The sequence below is a fragment of the Chelonia mydas genome, chromosome 1, assembly GCF_015237465.2.
Source record: "Chelonia mydas isolate rCheMyd1 chromosome 1, rCheMyd1.pri.v2, whole genome shotgun sequence".
NCBI classification, from domain to species: domain Eukaryota; kingdom Metazoa; phylum Chordata; order Testudines; family Cheloniidae; genus Chelonia; species Chelonia mydas.
The window spans coordinates 118,570,581-118,591,855 of record NC_057849.1 but is presented as its reverse complement, the minus strand read 5'-3'; the positions used below and the strand labels follow the sequence as shown (position 1 = coordinate 118,591,855).

Here is a 21,275-nt window from a genome sequence, read left to right as displayed (position 1 = left end):
TGCCCCATGCTTCCATTCGCCTCTATAGACTGGGCTTCCTGGTTGGACTATATATCCCATGATGCACTACTGTCTCCCCACCTGTTAAGGCAGCTGCATCATGGGACTCCCTGGCCAGGGAACATTCTGGGGAACACAGCCCATAGAAGGGAATGGGAATGTGAGGAAACCAATGTACAACTCCCATGAGGCATGATAACCCCTGCAATAGGCCTTTTCAAAATGACTTAATTAGTCAATCGTAGTTTATTGCAATCTTGTATGTATCTGATTGTTTTCTCAAGATGCAATCATGGACATGATTCACATTACACTGAGTTGGTTATGGCTTCAACCTGGTTCTACTTTGCTTTACCAATGCTTGTGTTTACAATGGCTCTGCTATTTGTGGCTTTGTAGATGCTGAGGCCAGTAACTAGTTTCCTGGCATGAATATACGTTCTCTTGTTCCTTGAGGAACTCAGCTTCCCATTAGGCCCTGCAGGAGCTTACATTGAGTCAATGTGTTATGCAAATTTAGCACTTCTCTTACTCCAGGTCTGCATCTGACCTAATTTACACCACCAACATCAATAAATTCCTCTCACAAGCTACATTCTCTTTGGGGGCTAATTTATTCACCGTGGTGTATTTTAGTCACAATAAAATCCTGGGAATAGAATATGTCTTCTTTAACTCTGTCAGACAAGCATTTTGAGTGTTATTAAGGGCAATTTATAATGGTTTTCAACTGAGTTGAGAGCAAGAGTGCAGTAATCTTATATCAAATTGTAAGAGATAATGTAATGATAATGAGGAAGTAGCTTATCATCAAGAGTCAAAATAATATGCAATAGTTTGTTAAAGAAAAAATATCTGAAATGGGTCTGTGACCGGGTGTACCTACTTGCACCAGCCCCAAAAAGGTTAAATGTGCTTTGCAGGCTGAGGAAGCCCCGCCCCTCCAACTCTGGTGGGCATGCTCAGCCTGGAGGCAGAGTATAAAAGGAAGCAGCCCAACTCAGTCTGGGCAGGTTGCTGAAGGGGAAGGATGCAGGCTCTCTTCAGGGAGCTGCTGTAGGCACCAACTACAAAGCCACAGCATACAGTGCTTCAGATGGACTCTAGGCTACCTGACAAGCCTGGAAAAGAGACCACGCTGGCAGGAGCTACACCACTTGAGGATCCCAGGGGAACCATTGCTGAGGGAGAAAGGGTAGGAAATAGCCCACGGGACTTGAACTTTTCTCTGGTGAGTGAACTGGGGAACCACTCAGCATGTTTCAGGAGGATACCTGCTGACTTGGTGGTGAGCACCCCCACCACTGCCAGGGCTATGGGCTGGTACTTGGAGGAGCAGGGAGGGCCCAAGTCCCCCTACCTTGGGCCTCACACTCCACTAGATGGTGACCCACTTCCACAATGAGTCAATAGGCCATATAGTACCCCAGAAGTGGGTGCCTTTATTGACTCTGACCTTTAGGCCATGCTGCCTTGAGTGGAAGGGCTGCTTTATTGACTGGCCATTGGGTCATGCTGCCCTCCCTGTAAAGGGCTGTGTTGTTGACTCTGGCTATCAGGCTCCACTGCCCCAACTGGAAGGGCTGCCCTATTGACTCTGGCCATTAGGCCGTGCTGCCCTGAGCGGAAGGGCTGCTCTACTGACTCTATCCATTGGCCCACGCAGCCCTGTGTGGAAGAGTGACTTTATTGACTCCAGTCACTCGGCAGTACTACCACATTTTTCTAGTAAGGGTCATCCGCATAGGACCTAACTGCGGTACCGCCTCTGCCCTTTCTTTTGACCACATGTGACTCGCCACCCCATGACAGGCTGTACCTACCCTGTGACAAGGTTAATCTTCATTAAGTTTTCAGACTGCATTTAGGGGTACTCTAAATTATACCCTTGAGTTATGCACACAGCTCACATTAACATTAGTCAGATGTATTAAGAGAAATGTGCCCCTGTAGGTGTCACACTCCCTGAAGTGCTATATTGTAACACAGTATTTGTATCCCCTTTTCTATAAATATTGTGTCTAGGATATTCTCTGTATCGAACTGCTCCTGCTGCCATTGAAGTTAATGGACATATTGAGTCCATGAAGGGGAATTTGGGAAAGCCAACAGAATACTGTAGATGTTACAAAAGAACAATCACAATGAGTACGGTAATCAATATGAAGTCTATGATTTATTTATAATAGACAAATGAGAAGTAAAACTTTTTTACAATGCAAAAATAGAAGTGAAATGTGCCTATCCATAATATATATTGAACATTTTACCTTCCACACGGAAGAACTTTATTATTATTCGTTATTACTATTATTTGGTATTAGCATAGCACCTAGGAACCCTGGTTATGGATCAGGACCCCATTGTACAAACTGTAGGAACTGTACAAACACAGAACACACTTCTGTCTATTACCACCTTGAACTACTGGTGTCTGCATGTTTTGTGTTGTATGATGTAGTAGTTAAGTTATTTATTTTTTTTTTCTTCTTTTTAGGCATGCTTTCTTGCCTCTTTTTTTGTTTACAAAGTGACTGACCAGAATGTTTTTTGTTAAATATCTAACTAAATCAATCAATCCTTAATGCACCATGTGAAATTATACCCTGACCTGTTTACATTCTTGTCACTATGAGACGAGCCTTACTCGCCTTATCTACGCTACCCATGTAGGCATTTAAGACAAGCTTATCACCATGGTATCTTAGCCTCTTTCTTGTAGTATATAAGCACCTACGCAGGAATTATAGGGCAGTATGGCTGGCGGAGCACTCATTTGGGAAAATAGGAATTGCCATGCCATACCACACCAAATCAAACCAATGGTCCGTCCAGTCCAGTATCTTGTTCCAACACTGGCCAGTATTGAAAAAATGGACGATTATGGAATAAACTTGCTCTTAGCAGAAACTTTCTTTCTAATCCTAGGCTGTTAATAGCTGATTTATGTCCTGAATTGAGAGATTTTTATGGCTTTGGTAATGTTGTATCTTGCCTTATATATTGATATTCTCATTCTGCATAATATTTAATAATTTTTTAATCCTGCTAAGCTCTTGACCACCAATGATAGTGATAGCAGCGAGTTCCAAAGGTTAGCTATTCATGGTGTAAAAAAAGTTATCAGCTAAGCTTTGTCCTTGAATATGCATGCACAGCTCCCGTTTACTTCAGTGGGGCCCTAATCTGCATATCCAGTGTCAGTTTCTGCAACAGGTGTTGTGGTTGTGGGAGCATGGGGCTCAAAGGAATTCAATTTCAAGATTTCTAGGATAGTGGTTCTCAACTAGGGGTATGAATATACCTGGGGGTATGCAGAGGTCTTCCAGGCGGTACATCAACTCATCTAGGTATTTACCTAGTTTAACAATAGGCTACATAAAAAGCACCAGCAAAGTCAGTACAAACTAAAATTTCATACAGACCATGACTTGTTTATACTGCTCTATATGCTATACACTGAAATGTGAGTAAAATATTTATATTCCAATAAATTTATTTTATGACTATGGTAAAAATGAGAAAGTAAGCAATTTTTCAGTAGTAGTGTGCTGTGACACTTTTTTTGTATTTTTATGTCTGATTGTGTAAGCAAGCACTTTTTAATGAGGTGAAACTTGGGATACACAAGACTAATCAGATTCCTGAAAGGGGTAGAGTAGTCTGGAAAAGTTGGGGGGAGGGAGGGGTTTGTTTGGTTGGTTTTTTTCCCGTAAAATACCTTTAAAAACCAAGTTTACAGGGAATTTATGTATTTATATTAACAAATGTCCCTTGTTTATCAAAATATTCTAAATTCCTTAGTGAAAATACTCGTATATGGACTATTCAGTTTTTAGTCAATCCTGTTTTTTAAAGTTTTCTTAATGACTGATAGTTTATATTTGGTAGGTAAATAGTGACATCTGCTGGTGAAGGTTTGAGAATGAACCCTGAGTACCTAGATTTCTCTCCCAACAAACTCAATTACATTTATAACAATTGTATGAAATCCCATAAGAAATAATCCCATTATTTTTCCTTCTTGGGGACATAAGAGTATTCTTTTCATTTCCATATTTGTTTTTCATGTTTATCTAATAGTTTTATTTTGGCAAAGTCAGATCTAAACAATACTTAATGGTTGGTTTAATGATACAGATCATTAAAACAACACTGCCTTTATGCTATTCATTAGCCTTTATTTAATTCTTTCAAGTGCAGCAAGGTTTGGTGCCTTGATGTTCATTAACCATGTCAGGCCAATGACCCCATTGGCTCAGGAAACTTTATATGGGGCTTCTAATGATGCATGATGAAAGGCTGAGTCCTGCTCATTTAGCCAATCTGTTGCATTCAATGGCTCTGTTCTTTTGCTTCCCCAGAGTAAGAGCTCCTCTGATTTCTTTGTCTCCTTTTATTACATTATTATTTACAATATGGCATATTCAAAAGTGAAGTATCATTGTGGAATTGCTCATGAAAACTACCCTGATGTATGCGGGGGGGCTGGAGGCGGGGTTTGCTACTGAGGTGGGAAGACTCAACAAAAATAATGTAAGCAGCTCCACACAGAAAGCTTGGGGTGGGAACTGAACACTAGCCTCTTCTATTTGGCCCTGAGGCTGGGTTTTCAGAGGGTGAAATGAAGCCCTTTCTCAATCCTTGTATTAACAGTAGTGAAAGCAGGGAGGATCCTGGTGAAGAAAGGACTGTTGAACTGGGTGGCCAGGAAAGGGCCAAGAAATCTGTTTAGCACAGGGAGATAAAACTACTCTTGCTATCAAACAATGCTGCATCGGCAGGACAAAAGCTGTCACCTAGGAAGGGCAGGAGGACTATCAAGCAGCCCTATGCTAACAGAGATGAAGGACTATGAACCCAGGCAGGGCTGAAGGATTGTTTGTGTTTGAGGTTTTTTAATTTGCAGTATTGTCCTCACCCAGCACTCAGAAATCTCATGATTTCAAACATAATTTTGTGGTTTTTTTATTGGCCCTCTGTTTTCTGAGCCTTTTGGGGTTCAGGTGTTTCATGTATTCAAGCTTCTCAGCAATCTTGAGGACTAGAAACTTACCATTTTAATTATAGATGAGATTCTCATGCAGTTGTTTGATTCCAGCAGCTAGGCTTTCAGGAAAAGACCGAGATTTGTGATTTAAATAGCAAGAGTTGGCAGTACTGTATTTGACTCAGAAACGGAAGACTCTGATTTGGCCACAAGGCAAAGTGTCCCTACCAGAAGGGACATGGAAGCAAAAATTAACCTGCTGCCAAAGGGAGACCATTTCCAGGGAGAAAATCAAGGAGGCACCAATGGGGAAACTGAGTCAGCAGTGCCTGAAAAGTGTCTGCTATAGTGAAATCTAGTGTATATGGCTTGCTTTTCAATATTATATAGAGTATGTTTCTCCTCTTCTTCTGCTCCAATCATTTGTTATCCACTTCTAAGCATGAGCTCTTGGTGAGAATATTATTGGGAGGCTAATCAAATTATATTTTTCTGATATGAAATACCTGTAATACTTTGTGTGAGGAGGCTGAATTATCTGTAAAATTTCATTACGTGTGGGTTTTTCAATATGTTTTGTTAGTATTCCACTCTCTATTCATCGCACTAAAATGATGAATTCACATGTATGCTGTGATCACAACAGGTACTCTCCACTGTAGATTTCAAAGTTACTGCACTGCTAGTGAGCACTCACGTGGCTGGAGGGTTGAAGTGATGGTGCAGCACTACTGTTAAATGCATGAACACTCAACTCTGACTGAATCTTGAGACAGGTAACAACACAGCGACTCCTATACTAGCATTACATACTAGTAGCTTGACATGAGTCTTATGGTGACACTTCCATTGTTCTGAGGGGTTTGAGTCTCTCAAATCGGTATAGTAAATAATGCCAAACTAATGTGAAAAGTACTGACTGAGAAATCTGCTCTCTAGCATATCCTGTGTAGATGTATGCACCACAGGTACTGTTACTGTATCTTAACATGTCTAGTCTAGTACAAGTATTGCAGCACTTCCTCTTGGGCAGTAGCTCAAACTTTTTTTTACTGGTGACCCCTTTCACATAGCAAGCCTCTGAGTGCAGCCCCCTCTTAAATATATTTAAAAAAAGTGTTTTAAATTTATAACACCATTATAAATGCTGGAAGCAAAGCTGGATTTGGGGTGGAGGCTGACAGCTCACGACCCCGCCCCCCCCCCCCGCCATGTAATAACCTCATGACCCCCTGAGGAGTCCTGACCCCGAGGTTTGAGAATGCCTGCTCTAGGGTGTACTCTTCACAGATACTATATTCTATGATACATGGATTCTGGTGTGCAATCTCTCTCTCTCCTACAAGGAAGGTCACATTGTGCTAAACAGTTTCTGGCTCTACAAGGGATAAGATCATAATAGAAACCTTGTTAAATGTTAGTGTTCTATGTTACAGGTGTTAGTGGATGGTGACAGCATCACATTATTAAATAGTTCTAAGCATCGTTCAAGGTTTAGTTTAGAGATATCAGTTTGCTAAATTTCATGGTAAACCACAGTAGGAAATTCATGCCAGAGTTTGGAGAGGTATTTGTCCCACTATACGTGAGAAATGGAGCTAAAACAAGTTATAAAGCTCTTTAAAATTGAATCATTATGTAAAACAACTTAAACCAAAACGTTTTTTTTAAAAAGAGGCTATCACTCTTCTATTTTCCTGGACAACCCTTTGTAGTGGGGAGAAAAAAGGGTTAGTGGTGTATCTCAGTTCCAAAATGTGAAAAGTCACTTTTCCTGTTTGGTTTGTTTGTTTGGTTTTTCACACACACACAAAAAGAGACGGGATAGTAAAGGTGAGAGAAATACAGCTTCTGTTGGTGTTCTCAGGATTCCACCTGGCAGGTCAGTCACAAATGGATGCTCTGGATTGGCAGGTCTGCAACAACAGCTGTTCTGGGGTCAAAGTCATCTCCTGGTCTGGGATGTCATCTGGCTAATCTGGTCCCTCTCCTTCATCGGTCTCTCTTAGGCTGGATAGAGCTGGTAAAGGAGAGGGCTGTCATCCCACTGGGCTGATGCCATATGGTACAGTTGACCTCAGGATCAAGTGGAAAGCCAAGAGACCAGACAGGAGGAAAAATAGTGGGGCAGAAAGGAACACACAAGGGAAGGGGAGATAGAGCAGACTCTCATGTGTCTCTGGCTGGAGCCTCCGCTGTTGTGGTGGTGGCCTGGTATCCCCACGCTGATGTGTTGAGGTTTGGACTTCATGATGATGCGATGATTTTCAGGATCCACAGACAAAGTCCCTGCTTCCCTCTCCTCCATGAATCCCTCAATCAGTCCATATGTTCCTGCCCCTCAAATTCTCTTTTTAAGGGCCCCCAATGAGTCAATAGTCCACCTTTTCAGTATTGGGTTCACCAGTTAGGTCTAACTCTAACATGCCAAGTTTGGTCTACTAACTTCCAGTCTCACACTCTTCTCATTTACCAGGTCTGGCCTCAGCACAGTCTTTGAGTTATAGGGGTAAAGACTTTTTGTTTAAACTAACTCCAGTGTTTCTGTTTCTCACTTTTACATAAAATTGTTTATAAAGATCAGTAACAGGGTGAGTTGGACTCACCTTTTCCCATCAACATTTGTTAATACAGGTGATTGAACATTTTGTATTCTTCCATCCAAAGAATAGCAGAAGTAGAAAATAGCACACTGGGAATGTCTAACCTGCAGTTAGACACCTGCAGCTGGCCCGTGACAGGTGATTCAGGCTCATGGGGCTTGGGCTAACAGGCTCTCTAATTGTGGTGTAGATGTTCAGGTTCATGCTGCAGCCTGAGCTCTGGCACCCTACTCCCTCGCAGGGTCCTAGAGTGAGGCTTCAGCCTGAGCCTGAATATCTGCACTGCAATTAAACAACCCCTTAAGCCCAGGTCAGCTGACATGCGCCAGCCATAGGTGCTAAGTTTTCAGGCCTCTAAGGGTATGTCTACACTGAAATTAATTCGCTCTTAGCTTGCCTTTCTGCTCACAGCACTATTGCAAAAAGGGGAGTTGTTTTGGCTGGCTAAGTGAGACTCTTCTTAGACAGAAGGCAAAAAGATAGAGAAGGAAAATGACACTTCTACAGGTCTATTAGCAAAAACCTAAAGTTTACATCCTAGAGACTATTCAAGATTTAGTCAAACCTGATGGGAGGTAGTGCTGTCATCTGGTTCCCTTCCTCTCTGGCCAGGGATGAATACGTCTTTCAGCTACATGGCTGGGAACCTCATCCTATTAAAACTAGCTAATCAAAATACACTCCTTTTGGAGATTTCAACTATAAACTCTTCTCCCATTTCCCCATGCCGAATCTGAGTGAGTGGCATTACAACTTGTGCACAGGGTCATAGCACCACTCAGGTCTGACCTGGCCATACTTCTGTCGTGACAAGGGAGTAATCGGGCCAAAACTGAGTGAAGGTGAGGGGCCCCCTAACTTCCATAGTGCACAGGGTCCTAACATTCTCTAATCCAGCCCTGCTTCTCTTAGCTTAAAAAAAAAAATTCTTTATTTAATTCTATATTTTGGAACAATAGCACCTATTCACAGAAAAACAGCAAAAGCAAGATACTTCTTTGGAAGAGATTTTAAATTGTAAGAACGAAGACCAACATGATTTGTTAACTAGCTATACATATGACTAAAATACACGAAGTATTCAATATCCAGCAGCACTACTGGTGATGAGTGACCAGTCATACAAACAAACAGGACACATTTAAGCAAGAAGATTGAATCTGAGAGACAAATTATACAGTCTTTATTTCAGCTGAAAGAGAACCCTAAGTAAAGAGAATACTGCCCCTCTTTCTTCTGTTTGTGACTACATTTTTTTTCAAGGAGGAGAAGTCTTTGTTGAACTAACAACCAGTCAATAGTAGTGACAGGATGTTTTGTATTTCTAGTGTATGATAATACAGCTCTTGGTTAACTTCAAAGTAATGAGTGAATTTGATGTATATTTGTGCAGTATAATTAACTGCAGATAAGGGAAAAAGCTGGAATTACTGGGAGGTTTTTTGATTATCATATGTTTTGGTAAATTTTCCCCAAAGAAAGCCAATGAAGGACATGTGTAAAATAGAGGTAATATAGTTCCCTTTCATATCATAAATATTTGAATATAAGGAATTGCCTGTGTGTGGTATGATAACCTTGCCTTCCCCTCCACAAGGTAACTTTATTTAGCACATCCAAAATCATAGGCACACCTTCCTTTTTTTTTTTTTTTTTTTTTTTTTTTTTTTAACCAGTGTACAGCTTTCACTATCGGAGGAGTTAGCATGTTAGCTGGGGAAATAATAATACCATTGTTCCTTAACCCTACTTGTATGGGCAATTCATTGCAACCTTTATGGATTTTTATCACTTTTGCATATCTTAAATATTCAACAATACTCCCCTTAAAAATATTACACTGATTTTGGATTTCTAATGGATCTTCAGAACATTTTAAAACTTCATGGTCTCAGGAGGAAATTTCCTCCTTTTAAAAAACAAAAAAAAAAAAAAAAAAAGACTGGTTCTGCAATATTCAGGGCTTGTCTTCTCTAGAACAAGAGATATATTAACCCTGGGTTCCTCCTTGGGTTCACCTCAAGTAGATAACATAAGATACAACTTGTCCTTTCTGCACTAAGGTTTAAAACTTATCACACATGTTTAACTACCATGTTTATAAAATATTTTTATTTTTTTCAGTAAAAGCATCACAATGCAAAACAAAAACCAAAGTTGAACAATATAAACTTAATTACCATCTGTAACATACAGCATACCATAACATACATATGCAAAAAAAACATTTAACAACCTTAGTGTTAAACTATAAAATATATTGTGATTGTATGAGTACAAGATCAGGTTTTCCAATATATCATAGAATATCAGGGTTGGAAGGGACCTCAGGAGGTCATCTAGTCCAACCCCCTGCTCAAAGCAGGACCAATCCCCAACTAAATCATCCCAGCCAGGGCTTTGACAAGCCTGACCTTAAAAACTTCTAAGAAAGGAGATTCCACCACCTTCTTAGGTAACGCATTCCAGTGTTTCACCACCCTCCTCCCCCACTGCAACTTGAGACCATTACTCCTTGTTCTGTCATCCGCTACCACTGAGAACAGTCTAGATCCATCCTCTTCAATCACCTGAAAGGGGGTTCCAAAAGCAGCTATCAAATCCCCCCTCATTCTTCTCTTCCGCAGACTAAACAATCCCAGTTCCCTCAGGCTCTCCTCATAAGTCATGTGTTCCAGTCCCCTAATCATTTTTGTTGCCCTCTGCTGGACTCTTTCCAATTTTTCCACATCCTTCTTGTCGTGTGGGGCCCAAAACTGGACACAGTACTCCAGATGAGGCCTCCTCAATGTCAAATAGAGGGAAACGATCACATCCCTTGATCTGCTGTCAATGCCCCTACTTATGCACTTGCCAGCGTTCAGGGATGTAGCATTTGCTGTACCTGGCTGATCAGTTTCTTGGCTGCATTCTGACACCAGATGTTAAGTGAAGGAATACTGGCCAGGACTGGTAACAGTGCCAATATTATTGGCTTCAACGTGGCTGTGATAATTCTCATGGTATGCTTACGCTGTGTGTCTATTAGTCTAGTGTGGCAGAGTTTTTAACCAAACTGGGACACAATATTTTCCAACTGAATAGCAGACAGTAGCTGGTTTCTGTTCTCGATCTCTTGCTCTACTTTCATAGGACTGGAGGGGACCTTGAGAGGTCATCTAATCCAGTCCCCTGCACTCATGGCAGGACAAAGCATTATCCAGACCATTCCTGACAAGTGTTTGTCTAACCTCCTCTTAAAAATCTCCAGTGATGGAGATTCCACAACTTCCCCAGGAAATTTATTCCAGTGCTTAGGAAGTTTTTCCTAATGTCCAACCTAACCTTCCCTTGCTGCAATTTAAATTTAGTGAGATAGTATTTGTGAGTGTGTGATCTAGAGTATCCCTAGAAACACTGGTGTTGGATCATGTGCCAGCCACTAACCATTCAAAAAGATGTTAAACTCAAGCTGGCTCTGAGCATGATGTAAGTGGAAGCATGTTGTACTTGGTTTCAGTCTCCATTCCTTGCCATATCACTGTTCACGTTCTCTTCATTTCTTTGGAGGTCACTGTCTGTGGCAGGGTCCGTCAGACAAAGTTCACTGAAACTGCCTGCATCCTCCGCTTACATCCAGTCACGTACTCGGTCCACCACTTAGCTCCTCACCAATCTTCCGCAACCTTGCCCCTACACTGGCCTTTCAGGCCAAGCAAATATCATCCGTGTACATGAACCATCTGGAGATTGTATTTGGTTGGTCATGTTGTGGTGATTGGGCCTACGAATTTACCCTAAATGTGAGCTCAACTTACTTTATAAACTTTCTCATATTTTCTTTAAAAAGTGTCACTATAACTATAACCAATAAATGCTGTTGGCAGAGGAAGTGGGGAGTGCAAAAGGGAGACAGACTGAATTCAGTCCAAACAAAAAGGCCTACTGATATAATGCAAGGATTGTGTTAAGATCATGCCTGGTGAAAAAGAGGAAGTGGAAATTAGTGAACCAAAATTGGTATGTTGGAAATTAGACTTCGGTGGTGAACAAAATTGAGGGAAGGTGCTAATCCTGAGAGTTGGCCTGAGCAGACTGTGCCAGAGGGAGGGAGCCAGATGACATTGCCAAGTCTGGTTAAATCCCAAATTACCACCTGGGTGTGAGATGTTTCTCACACACCCCTCCAAGTGTCTCCTTTTTCTTCCCCACCTTATTTGTTTTCTTTGCTCTACCTCCTCTTTTGTCATCTGTCTAATAATAGTCTGGTGTAGCCAGCCAAGACTGCATATTTTGCAACATTGCTGTGAAGGCAGTTAAATGCAATACATTAAACAGCTCGCTGCTGGTACAAGTTTGCCAGTCTTGGAGTAGTTAATAAGACCATGTGCTGTGCTTGTTTTTCCAGCAGAAAGGTTGTAACTGAGAGTCAACACCAGAGACAGAGGCTTCATTTTTTTTACCTTGTTCTTGTCTTTCCCTATATGTGTGTCTCAATTCCATATGTAGGAAATGGAATCAGACTTTAACAGCAACAGCAGGTCCAACCCTTCTTGGCTAACTTGTCTTTTCTTGAAAAGCAATGGTTATAACCATCTTTAACACCATCTAAAAGACTGTCAGGTGGGGGGCGGGGGGTTAGTTCTTCCTGAAAACTCTTCAGCTAAAGGGAAAGAGGACAAGGAATGCTGTTAAAATGACAGCTTTATTTAATACTTTAACTGTTTTTTTCTTTTCTTTGTTTTTAATAAAATGTTTAAAGGATTTTTAATGGGGTTTGCCATGGTACTAAGCAAGCTGAGATCTCTATATACCAAATCACAAACATAATTCAAAGCTGTTGAATGTTCAACAGTCCATTCTTCTGGGATCTCTAGGTGCTGATATTATGGTGAAGAGCCACCTGAAAACATCAAGTCAGTTGCCATGACAACCTGTCTAGGAAGAACTCTTGACATCTTGTCCAGCGTAAGATTGTGTCAAATGGTGTCATAGACTGTTGTAAGGTCAAAAAAAAAAAAAAAGACCACTCCAGTTTTCTTTTTCTCTTATAAAATCAAATCAGCCAATGCTTTACAACAAGGGGGAGGTCAACACAGACAACACAGGTGGGGGAGTACAAAAGCAGGGCGGTGGGGGGGAAGGGTGGAGAAAGAAGGGAAGGAGGTCTGGACTGGCCATTGGGCATTCCCTAGTCAAATGTTTCTAAAATTAGAGCGGTGAAAAGTGACCCTAAGTCAGAGGTCAAAATACCATTATTTCATTCTGTACACTGATTTACTTTTCCACCTCTACAAAATCACTTGCTTCGTGATCATGGCTGCTCTTGGGAACCATGAACACTGTGCTGACAAGGGACCAAAATTTGCAGGTAAATATCCTAATGCATAATCTTATCCTAGTTTAGGCAGGCCCTCAGAAGAAAAAGCCCTTGGTGTACCATGAACAGTACTGATAAAATTCAGTTGCATTGCTTTATTTTATATAATCCAGTCCCTCAAAGCCCAAAAATAGTGCACATAGATTGCCCTTGGGAACAAATGATCCAGTACAAACTTAATAAATTGTGGCACAACTACCTCTAGAGGTTTGATAGTTCCAGTCCAGAATAATCTACTTTAGACGGTGGCCAGCCTTGCAATAGGCTCATAAATAAACCTTCACTTAGAATATTGTTAAGACAACAAATAGAAAACGCTGTTATCCAAGTGTTATTTGGATGGGACTAAATGTTTCATACGTATCTGAAGCTTTGTATTAGGGGATGGCTATTTGGTTTTATCTCTGGTTGACATGATGATGAATGAGAAGAGGGCAATGGAGAAAATGCTAGTGCCAGCTAGGTTAATGCCATGCGTTGGTGAAAATATAGAACAAAAAATTACTTGCAAATGAGCATAATTACAAATTGGGGTCACAAATGGGAGAAAACTGATAGCTATTCTGCTGATGTCTTATACTATCCAGTTAAGATGGTTGAAATAATGTCATTATTGGGTTTTGACTTTTCTAAAATACAAAAAAATCCCCAACTCCACTGGCCATAGGCAACACAAACTATGCCCCAGCCCTCTGAGTGTCTCCCTGGAGTGTCCAGCCCTTGTTCCTCTAGACACTCGCAGTATTCACAGATTCGTCGCTTCCAAGGAAAGAGCGCACCTCTTACCCATTCCACCTCAAAAAGTGATTTAACTTTAAAATTAGTCATTAAATATTCAAAACCACTGGAAAGATCTGGTGTGAATGAAACAGCAGTTAAAATTGGCATGAACAAAGATTGGATGAACATGGATATTATACCTAAAATTCTTAAATATTACCAGCTTGTATAAGATTAATTCAGTCTCTTGACCTTATGTAAGCCTGGATCAGACATTTGAACTCAGAGTTACAATCTGTGGCTTCTATCTCCAACTTAGTCTCAGAGGTTCCTAGAATGTATGTGGGTTTTTTTTTTCACCTTTTGAGTTGTTTGTTTTGAAGAGGCAGTTAATGGACTTTGAAAATCAGCCTTAAAAAGAATTATTGTAGGTGTTTTCCAGTTTAACTCTGAGGATTACAGTAAGGAAAATACTATAAGGAAATGAACACTAATCTTGTAGAATGTGAATGAACCCTGAAGCTTTGGTTCATTGGGTCAGGATTGCTTATGCCATACTCTGAACTCCTCTTTCCCCATCTATCAAAGTATGATAACTTAAAATCCTCAGTAAAACTGACAAACTATGTAACAATATTAATACAGTTTTTCAAAACAGAACTTGCAAACACTTCTCCCAAACTTAATTACTACTCTTTAACTGGTGAAAGATAAAAACACACACACAATGTACTGACTAAGGCACACAAAGAGTACTTTTGTTGAAAAGCAATAGTGCAAATTATGGTCTGTTGTGCCAGCTGGGCACACTGCATGGAAGAGGCAGTGCAGAGGCACACCCACCCCATTGAATGTTTTGGGGAGGAATTTGAGGCATAGTTGCCCAACACAGAGCTGATCTGTTGCTACACTCATTTATTGACATGCTCATGTGCATGGGATGGGTCCTGTTCCCTAAACTGATGCTAGGGTGGAGTTGGGGGAACAGGGCAATAGCCTCACATATCGTCTTTGCCCGCTATTTAGGGTGCTGTTCACTCCTGTGGGTGTAAGGAAGGAGCTGACCCTTCATCTTCCTGAGTGCAGTCACTGCAACTGTTCTTAGCCCTTGCAGAGGGTGAGATGGAGGTCTCCAACATGGGAACATGTAAAGACAAGGTTGAGTCTGCCACTAATGCAGACAGAAAACTCTGCAAAAACATGTATCCAGACTGTCAGTGTAAGATGGTGTGCAGTGGGTATGAAACCTGCTTCACAGAATTCTCTTAACAAATTTCAGACCTTTCTTCTATGGATTCCATAGAAGAGAAAAGTTCCACTTTAAAAAAAAAAACAAAAAACTTCATGCTTGCATAGTTAATGCTTTTCCAGAGCACTACCAGTCTTCCGCCCATGTGAGAAAATACCACCATGGCCTCTGTATGAAGATTCTTCTGAGTTTTCCTGAACTCTAGAACTTTCTCCCAAAAGCATCCACAGCTAAATCAGCAGAATTGCATCCACCAGCAGAATTTTTGAGTTGCAAAAAATGTTTGGATCGGGCTCAAATTTCAGGTGCCCTTTAGAGAATTTCTTCTCCATTCATCCCCACATGATGCTTTTGAGTCTACTTAGCGCATGACTCAGCCTCCTCAGCTACACATGAGGCCAATGGTTTAATGATTCAACAAGCATAACCATCCAATCTCCAGGAGGTCCCTGAATCCAACCTACAGCTCTACCAGGGTGTGTATATATTAGACTGTTTGCCCGTATTTGACCCTCTTTGTCATTATAATGTAAAACATACAACAATCATCTTGACTGGAGCTGCTTCTGTGAAATCCTAGAAAGAATGTATAGTGACTGTTCATCTGGGGGTTTTACCATGTACGGGCCTAAAAGTTGTGGGTGCTCAGCACTGCTCAGGCCGTTTCCAAAATAATTATTGCAGTACAGCCTATCTCTATTCAAAGGGGTATACATTGTATCTGAGGGAAGAAACTGGTGTGATCTGGAAAGGAAAAGGAAATAACATAAAGGTAAAGAGAGTGTTTAAAGAATAAAAAGAATGACCTTGGGGCTTAATAGAAAGCAGGGAAGCTTTGAAGGAGGTTTTTTCAGAGGTGGCATATGGTCATAAATTGCTAGGAAGTGCTACAGTGTTGATCTTGATTAAAGTCTTGCAGACTGTTGCCATATCAACGCAACGTAGAAGGTGATGGAGTGGCAGCTTGAGCCATGAGTGGGAAGGAAAGGCATTGGTTTTTTTATTATTCAAAGTGGATGTAGTGCTTGTGAAAAGTGCCACAATGACAAACCCGGAGACTCAGGTTCTTTCTTTATCTCTGGAACAGCGTGCCCTAAGCAGTGGCAGTAAACTTGTAATTCAACCTGTCCCACACCATTGTGGGGAAACCCCTTCTAGGGCTGAGATGGTACTTAGGTCTCTATGGCCATTCAGTTCTTAATTACTGTTAACAAGAATCTCTGAATAGTCCTGGCGGGATTCAATGTTGCTAAATATTGATTTCAGCTGAGACACACTGAAATCGATGGCCGGGGGGGGAGGAAGCAGTTGGTAACAGTGAGTGCAAGTGTAGCCCACCCCTTTGCACCTGCAGGGATCTGATGTTACCGGCCCTGTAGCAGCACCAAGAGCTCCCTGCAGCTCTGCTGTCATGGCCCCGCTCCCTCACCCCTATGGCAGAGGGTTTCAGAGGGCTACCTGTACTGCTGCAGGTCCAGTGACAACCAATCGCTGCAGGAATGAGATGTGGGGAAGGCTGAAGTCCTGGCACAGAGGAGCAGAAACCCCCCCAGCCACGACTGTGAGGAGGAGGACAAGCTGTGGCTACCGCAAGACCATCCCACTGCCAAGTGGCTCTGTCCCCAGGCAAGAACCATTCAACAGCCAGGTGGCCTCCCTTGCGACCTGGGGCACGTCCTTCTTTTTCCAGTCCTGGCTGGGAGTCTCTGCTCTGCTGAGCCTGGACCACAACCCCCACCCCCACCCCCGCACCTTGCAACCCAGTGTCCTGGGCCTCTCGGCTTTGCAGGAAGCCTCATGCAGCCCTACTTCCAGCACTGCCCTAACCCCAGCCTTTCCCCTCATTTAATTTCCAGCAACTGGGTGGTGGGGGAGAAATAAAACTAGTTAAAAATCAGACAAATCTTAAAAATAAAAATCACTGTGAATCATCAAAATTAGACTTGGCAGAGCCAGATTTTTTTTTTCCCTCCCTCTGTATAAACCTGGGGTGAAGGTGGGTTTTGGAATGTAGAATAGTAAACATGCTGAGATCACATGGCTGTTTCATACAGATTGCCCAACAGCCAATGGCAATGATTTCCAGCCCATATATTCCCCCACCACCAGGGTGTGTGTGTGTAAGAGTGAGCCCACAGCTCCCAGAATACTCCGGTTTAGGGTTGAACTTTTTTTTTTAACTAAGTATTTTGTAAGAATGAACAGGATCAGGGGTTGTTAATCTTCATCCCAACTGTCTTGCCAAGAAGCAGTATATGGGTCACCCCTAGGAAGGGGCCAGAACCCCAGTGCTCTTCAGTTTCCACTCTCTCCCACCTGGTAGCAAGGCCAGTCACCTCACTGGTTAGACAAAACTGTAGGTGGGAAACATGAACTAAGTTAATTCTACCTGAGGTAATTTTAAGAGTGGGAAACCAGTGTGATAACCACCATGTTAGGTGTAGGGGTGGAGAATTCCACAAATAGCTTCTCCTGTAGGTAGTGTGCATCAAGTCAGAGATGAAACAGGATTTGTTTAATATAAAGGGGCTTCTTTATTAAGGCTGTGTGACATATATTCAGTGTTTTGTACAATACCTAGTACAGTGGCGTCCTCGTCCATGACTAGGGCTGCTAGGTGCTACAGTGATACTACCACTAGTAATTCAGTACTGTCCACTAACAGTGCCTCCTCCAGAATAAGCAAAGATTGCTTGTGCTGCCCTATGTAACTGCATAGGGTTTCCTTAAAGAAGAAATTCTTTAATTGCCTATATGTCAGTGCTAACAGCTTGGGTAGTAAACCTGAGGATTGGAATTGCTTATCTCTGAATATAAACTCTAGCTAGTAGGTATTACTGAAACCTGATGGGATGATTTGCATGACTGGAATGTTAAAGTCACTGAGTATAACTTATTTAGGAAAGATCAAGTGGGCAAAAGGGGAGGGGGACTGGCAGTTGGTCAAAAATGAGTGATAACTCCAAAGAAAATTATCCTGAATGCTTATGGACCAATAACGGATAAAGCAGAAGATGGGAAATTAGCTGGTGTCTATAATCCGCCAAATCATATTAGAGAACAGAATGAACAGCTCCTTGAGCACCTATGTGTAACTGGGAAAACATGATCATGGGGGACTTCAATCTGAGTGTCATATGCCGGAGGTCTCATGCTGCTATTTCTGAAAACACCTTGGAATTTCTAAAAACTATTATAGATGAAAATTCTATTCCACAACACTCAACAAGTGTTAGAATTCCCCTGTGTTGGATCCATTTTAGATCTCATCTTGACTATTAAAGAAGAATTGATCACAGAACTAAAAGTTAGTGGTTGCTCATGACTTGATTACATTTGTGGTGGTCAAACAGAATAAAGTCCCAACCAGTTATATGTACTTGGTGCTTTAAAAGTGACAATTTCGCAAAGCTGAAAACAATTATGAGGCAAATCAGCTGAGAGAAAAAAATTGGACATGAAACTGTGGAATCATAATTGGGAATTAATGAATATTTTACTAAATGTCTCAAAATTTGTAATCCCACAACTGAGAAAGAAGGCTACATGGGTTTAAAAAAACTGGCTTAGAGCAAAAGTAAATGTATACATGTGTGTGTGCAAAGTGGAGGGGAGAAAGAGAAGCTGATAGTGATGAACATAAATTGGAAGGTAGGAACTGTAGAAAGTTGATAAAGGAAGAAAAGGGACATGAAGAGAAATCAGTGGCCAGCAGAATTAAAGACAATAAAGATTTTTAATATATAAGGAACAAAAGGAACCCTAACAATAGTATTGGTGCATTATTAGATAGTTCTACGATTTCTATCAATTGGAAAAGGCAGAAATATTCAACAAATATTTATGTTCTGCATTTTGGGAAAAAGCCAGATGCTAAGATTCCTATATTTCCATTCCAACAGCAACTCAGGAGAATGCTAAACAGCAGCTTCTAAAATTAAACATTTTAAAATCAGCAGGCCCAAATAACTTGTATCAAAGAGTCTTAAGACCTTGGCCAAGGAGCTCTTGGGATAATTAATGTTTTTTTTTTTCAATAACTCGTGGAAGACTGGGGAAGCTTCAGAGCACTGGAAGGAAGCTAATGTGCTCATATGTAAAGAGTATAAATGGGATGACTGAGTGTGATGCTTCCTGTGAGTACCCAGGTTGTGAGGCATATCACTAGTACCTGCCCTTAGAACAAGGAAGCTTTGTCTGTCCCTGCTGGGGGTCTGTTCCCCAGCTCCACTGGCCACAGGCAACACAAGCACTCCCCTCTAGACCTCGCCGGCCCCACTATTACTCTACAGGTTAGATATAGGCATTCACCAGCCCTCTGAGTGTCTCCCTGGAGTGTCCAGCCCCTGTTCCTGTGGACATTCACAGTATTCACAGATTTGTTGCTTCCAAAGAAAGAGCACACCTCCTCTTACCCATTCCACGTCAGATCCCAGCTCCACTTAACATATAGCACTCAGACATGTTTATGATGAAATCAAGCGTACATTTATTTAACAAAGCACAGAGATTTCGGTAGTAGCAGTAGAAGTATTGGAAGCAAATGGTTATATATGAAATAAAATCATAACATGCATTTCACAACCTAGACTAAATTAACTAGATACTCATGTCTTGTAGAGTATTGTCCACCCAAAGTCCTGCAGCATTTTACAGTCAGGCTTGGCTGTGATCCGCCCTTCATGAGACAGACATGCTATCAGCTTGTCTCTTCAGTGAAGGACCCCATCGGTTCTTTTGCCCCTACAGATATACCCTAACAATCCTTTGTCTTGAGTTGTAAACAAGACACCCCTTCCTGTTTGTTTCATCTTGTGAATTTCCTCTCATGTAGATTTTGCAGCCTCTTCTTTTGCCTGGGGCTTAACAGCACTGAGGCTCACTTCCAGTTTGTTTTATGTTCCTGAAACCCCATGCTTCAGGGTTTCATCTAGCCACCTACAGAGGTCAGAAAAGGGTTCCCCTTCCCCCAATGTATTTTTAAGCTCCTTCTTCTGAAGCATCAGGAATGGCCTTAGCTGGAGATGGAACTCTTGGCAGGGTGGGCCAGGCCTCTGAGATGGCACTGAGTATGCTTTTTCTCAGGTGCGTGGCTTGTCAGTTCTTGCTCACATGCTCAGGGTCTAACAGATCACCATATATGGGGTTGGGAAGGACTTTTGCTGCAGGTCAGATAGGTGAAAAAAACCCAAGTCACTGCCATTCTTTGCAGTATGTAGGTGCAGGTCACTTACCAGGATTATCTGGGTATATCCCATTTACTCATTTCCCTTCCATTGCAGGTGCTTCAAGCACTGGGCCACTTCAGTCTCTCCTGTTCTTTCCCTGTGGCAGACAATTGTCTAGTCTCCTGTGGGTCTCATTTTCTTTGTCTCACTTCTGTGGCTGGGTTTAGTGTGTGGGTGCTGGTGGCCTGTGATCTACAGGAGGTCAGCCTAGATGTGTAGTAGTCCCTTCTGGACTTAAACTTTATGACTCTGTCTTTTTTATTGTGACAAAGTTCCTCTTTGCCGTGGTGGGGCCTGTGCTTATTGGTGGATTTGCTCACCTCAGAGATTCACGGCAGCCCTCAGTTTGGCCACTTTTGCTAGTGGCTCAAACCTGCCATTCACTCAGCTAACCTCATCACTGGCCAGCATGGGGAAAAGAAAGGAAAACAATCTCCGCAGTCTCTGTTGATCCACCTAGTGGATCGGGGAACAGGCCAGGGACCTTCCCCTCTGGTGGGACCCACAGTCCAGGTCAACTCCTCTTACGTCCAATGGGGGGAAAGGGATGGGGGAAACCCGGGCCCACCCTCTACTCCGGGTTCCAGCCCAGGGCCCTGTGGATCACAGCTGTCTACTGTGTTTCATGTAACAGCTGTGTGACAGCTACAACTCCCTGGGCTACTTCCCGTGGCCTCCTCTCAACACCTTCTTTATCCTCACCACAGGACCTTCCTCCTGATGCCAGATAGCGTTTGTACTCCTCAGACCTCCAGCAGCCAGCCTGCCCTCTCACTCTCAGTTCTTTGCGTGCCCCTCACTGACTGAAGTGAGGTCCTTTTTAAACCAGGTGCCCTGATTAGCCTGCCTGTCTTAATTGATTCTAGCAGCTTCTTAATTGGTTCCGGATGTCCTAATTAGCCTGCCTGCCTTAATTGGTTCCAGCAAGTTCCTGATTGTTCTGGAACCTCTCCTGTTATCTTTCCCAGGGAAAAGGGACCTGCTTAATCTGGGGCTAATATATCTGCCTTCTATCACTCTCCTGTAGCCATCTGGCCTGACCCTGTCACTATACATATATATATATACACACACACACAAATAGGCCTACAGTGTGAGGCATATAATACCCAAATGACCAGACAGG

At 42.1% G+C, this 21,275-nt stretch overlaps 1 long non-coding RNA gene across 1 annotated transcript in view; it reads left to right on the top strand.

Moving 5' to 3' along the window:
* Positions 1-1,023: 1,023 nt before the first annotated feature.
* The window catches only part of LOC122463987, a 43,859-nt gene continuing 23,607 nt past the window's right edge, over positions 1,024-21,275 (top strand). The window contains exons 1-2 of the long non-coding RNA XR_006287793.1: positions 1,024-1,231; positions 2,026-2,153. This is a non-coding gene — a long non-coding RNA (uncharacterized LOC122463987). The remainder of the gene's footprint in view (positions 1,232-2,025; positions 2,154-21,275) is intronic.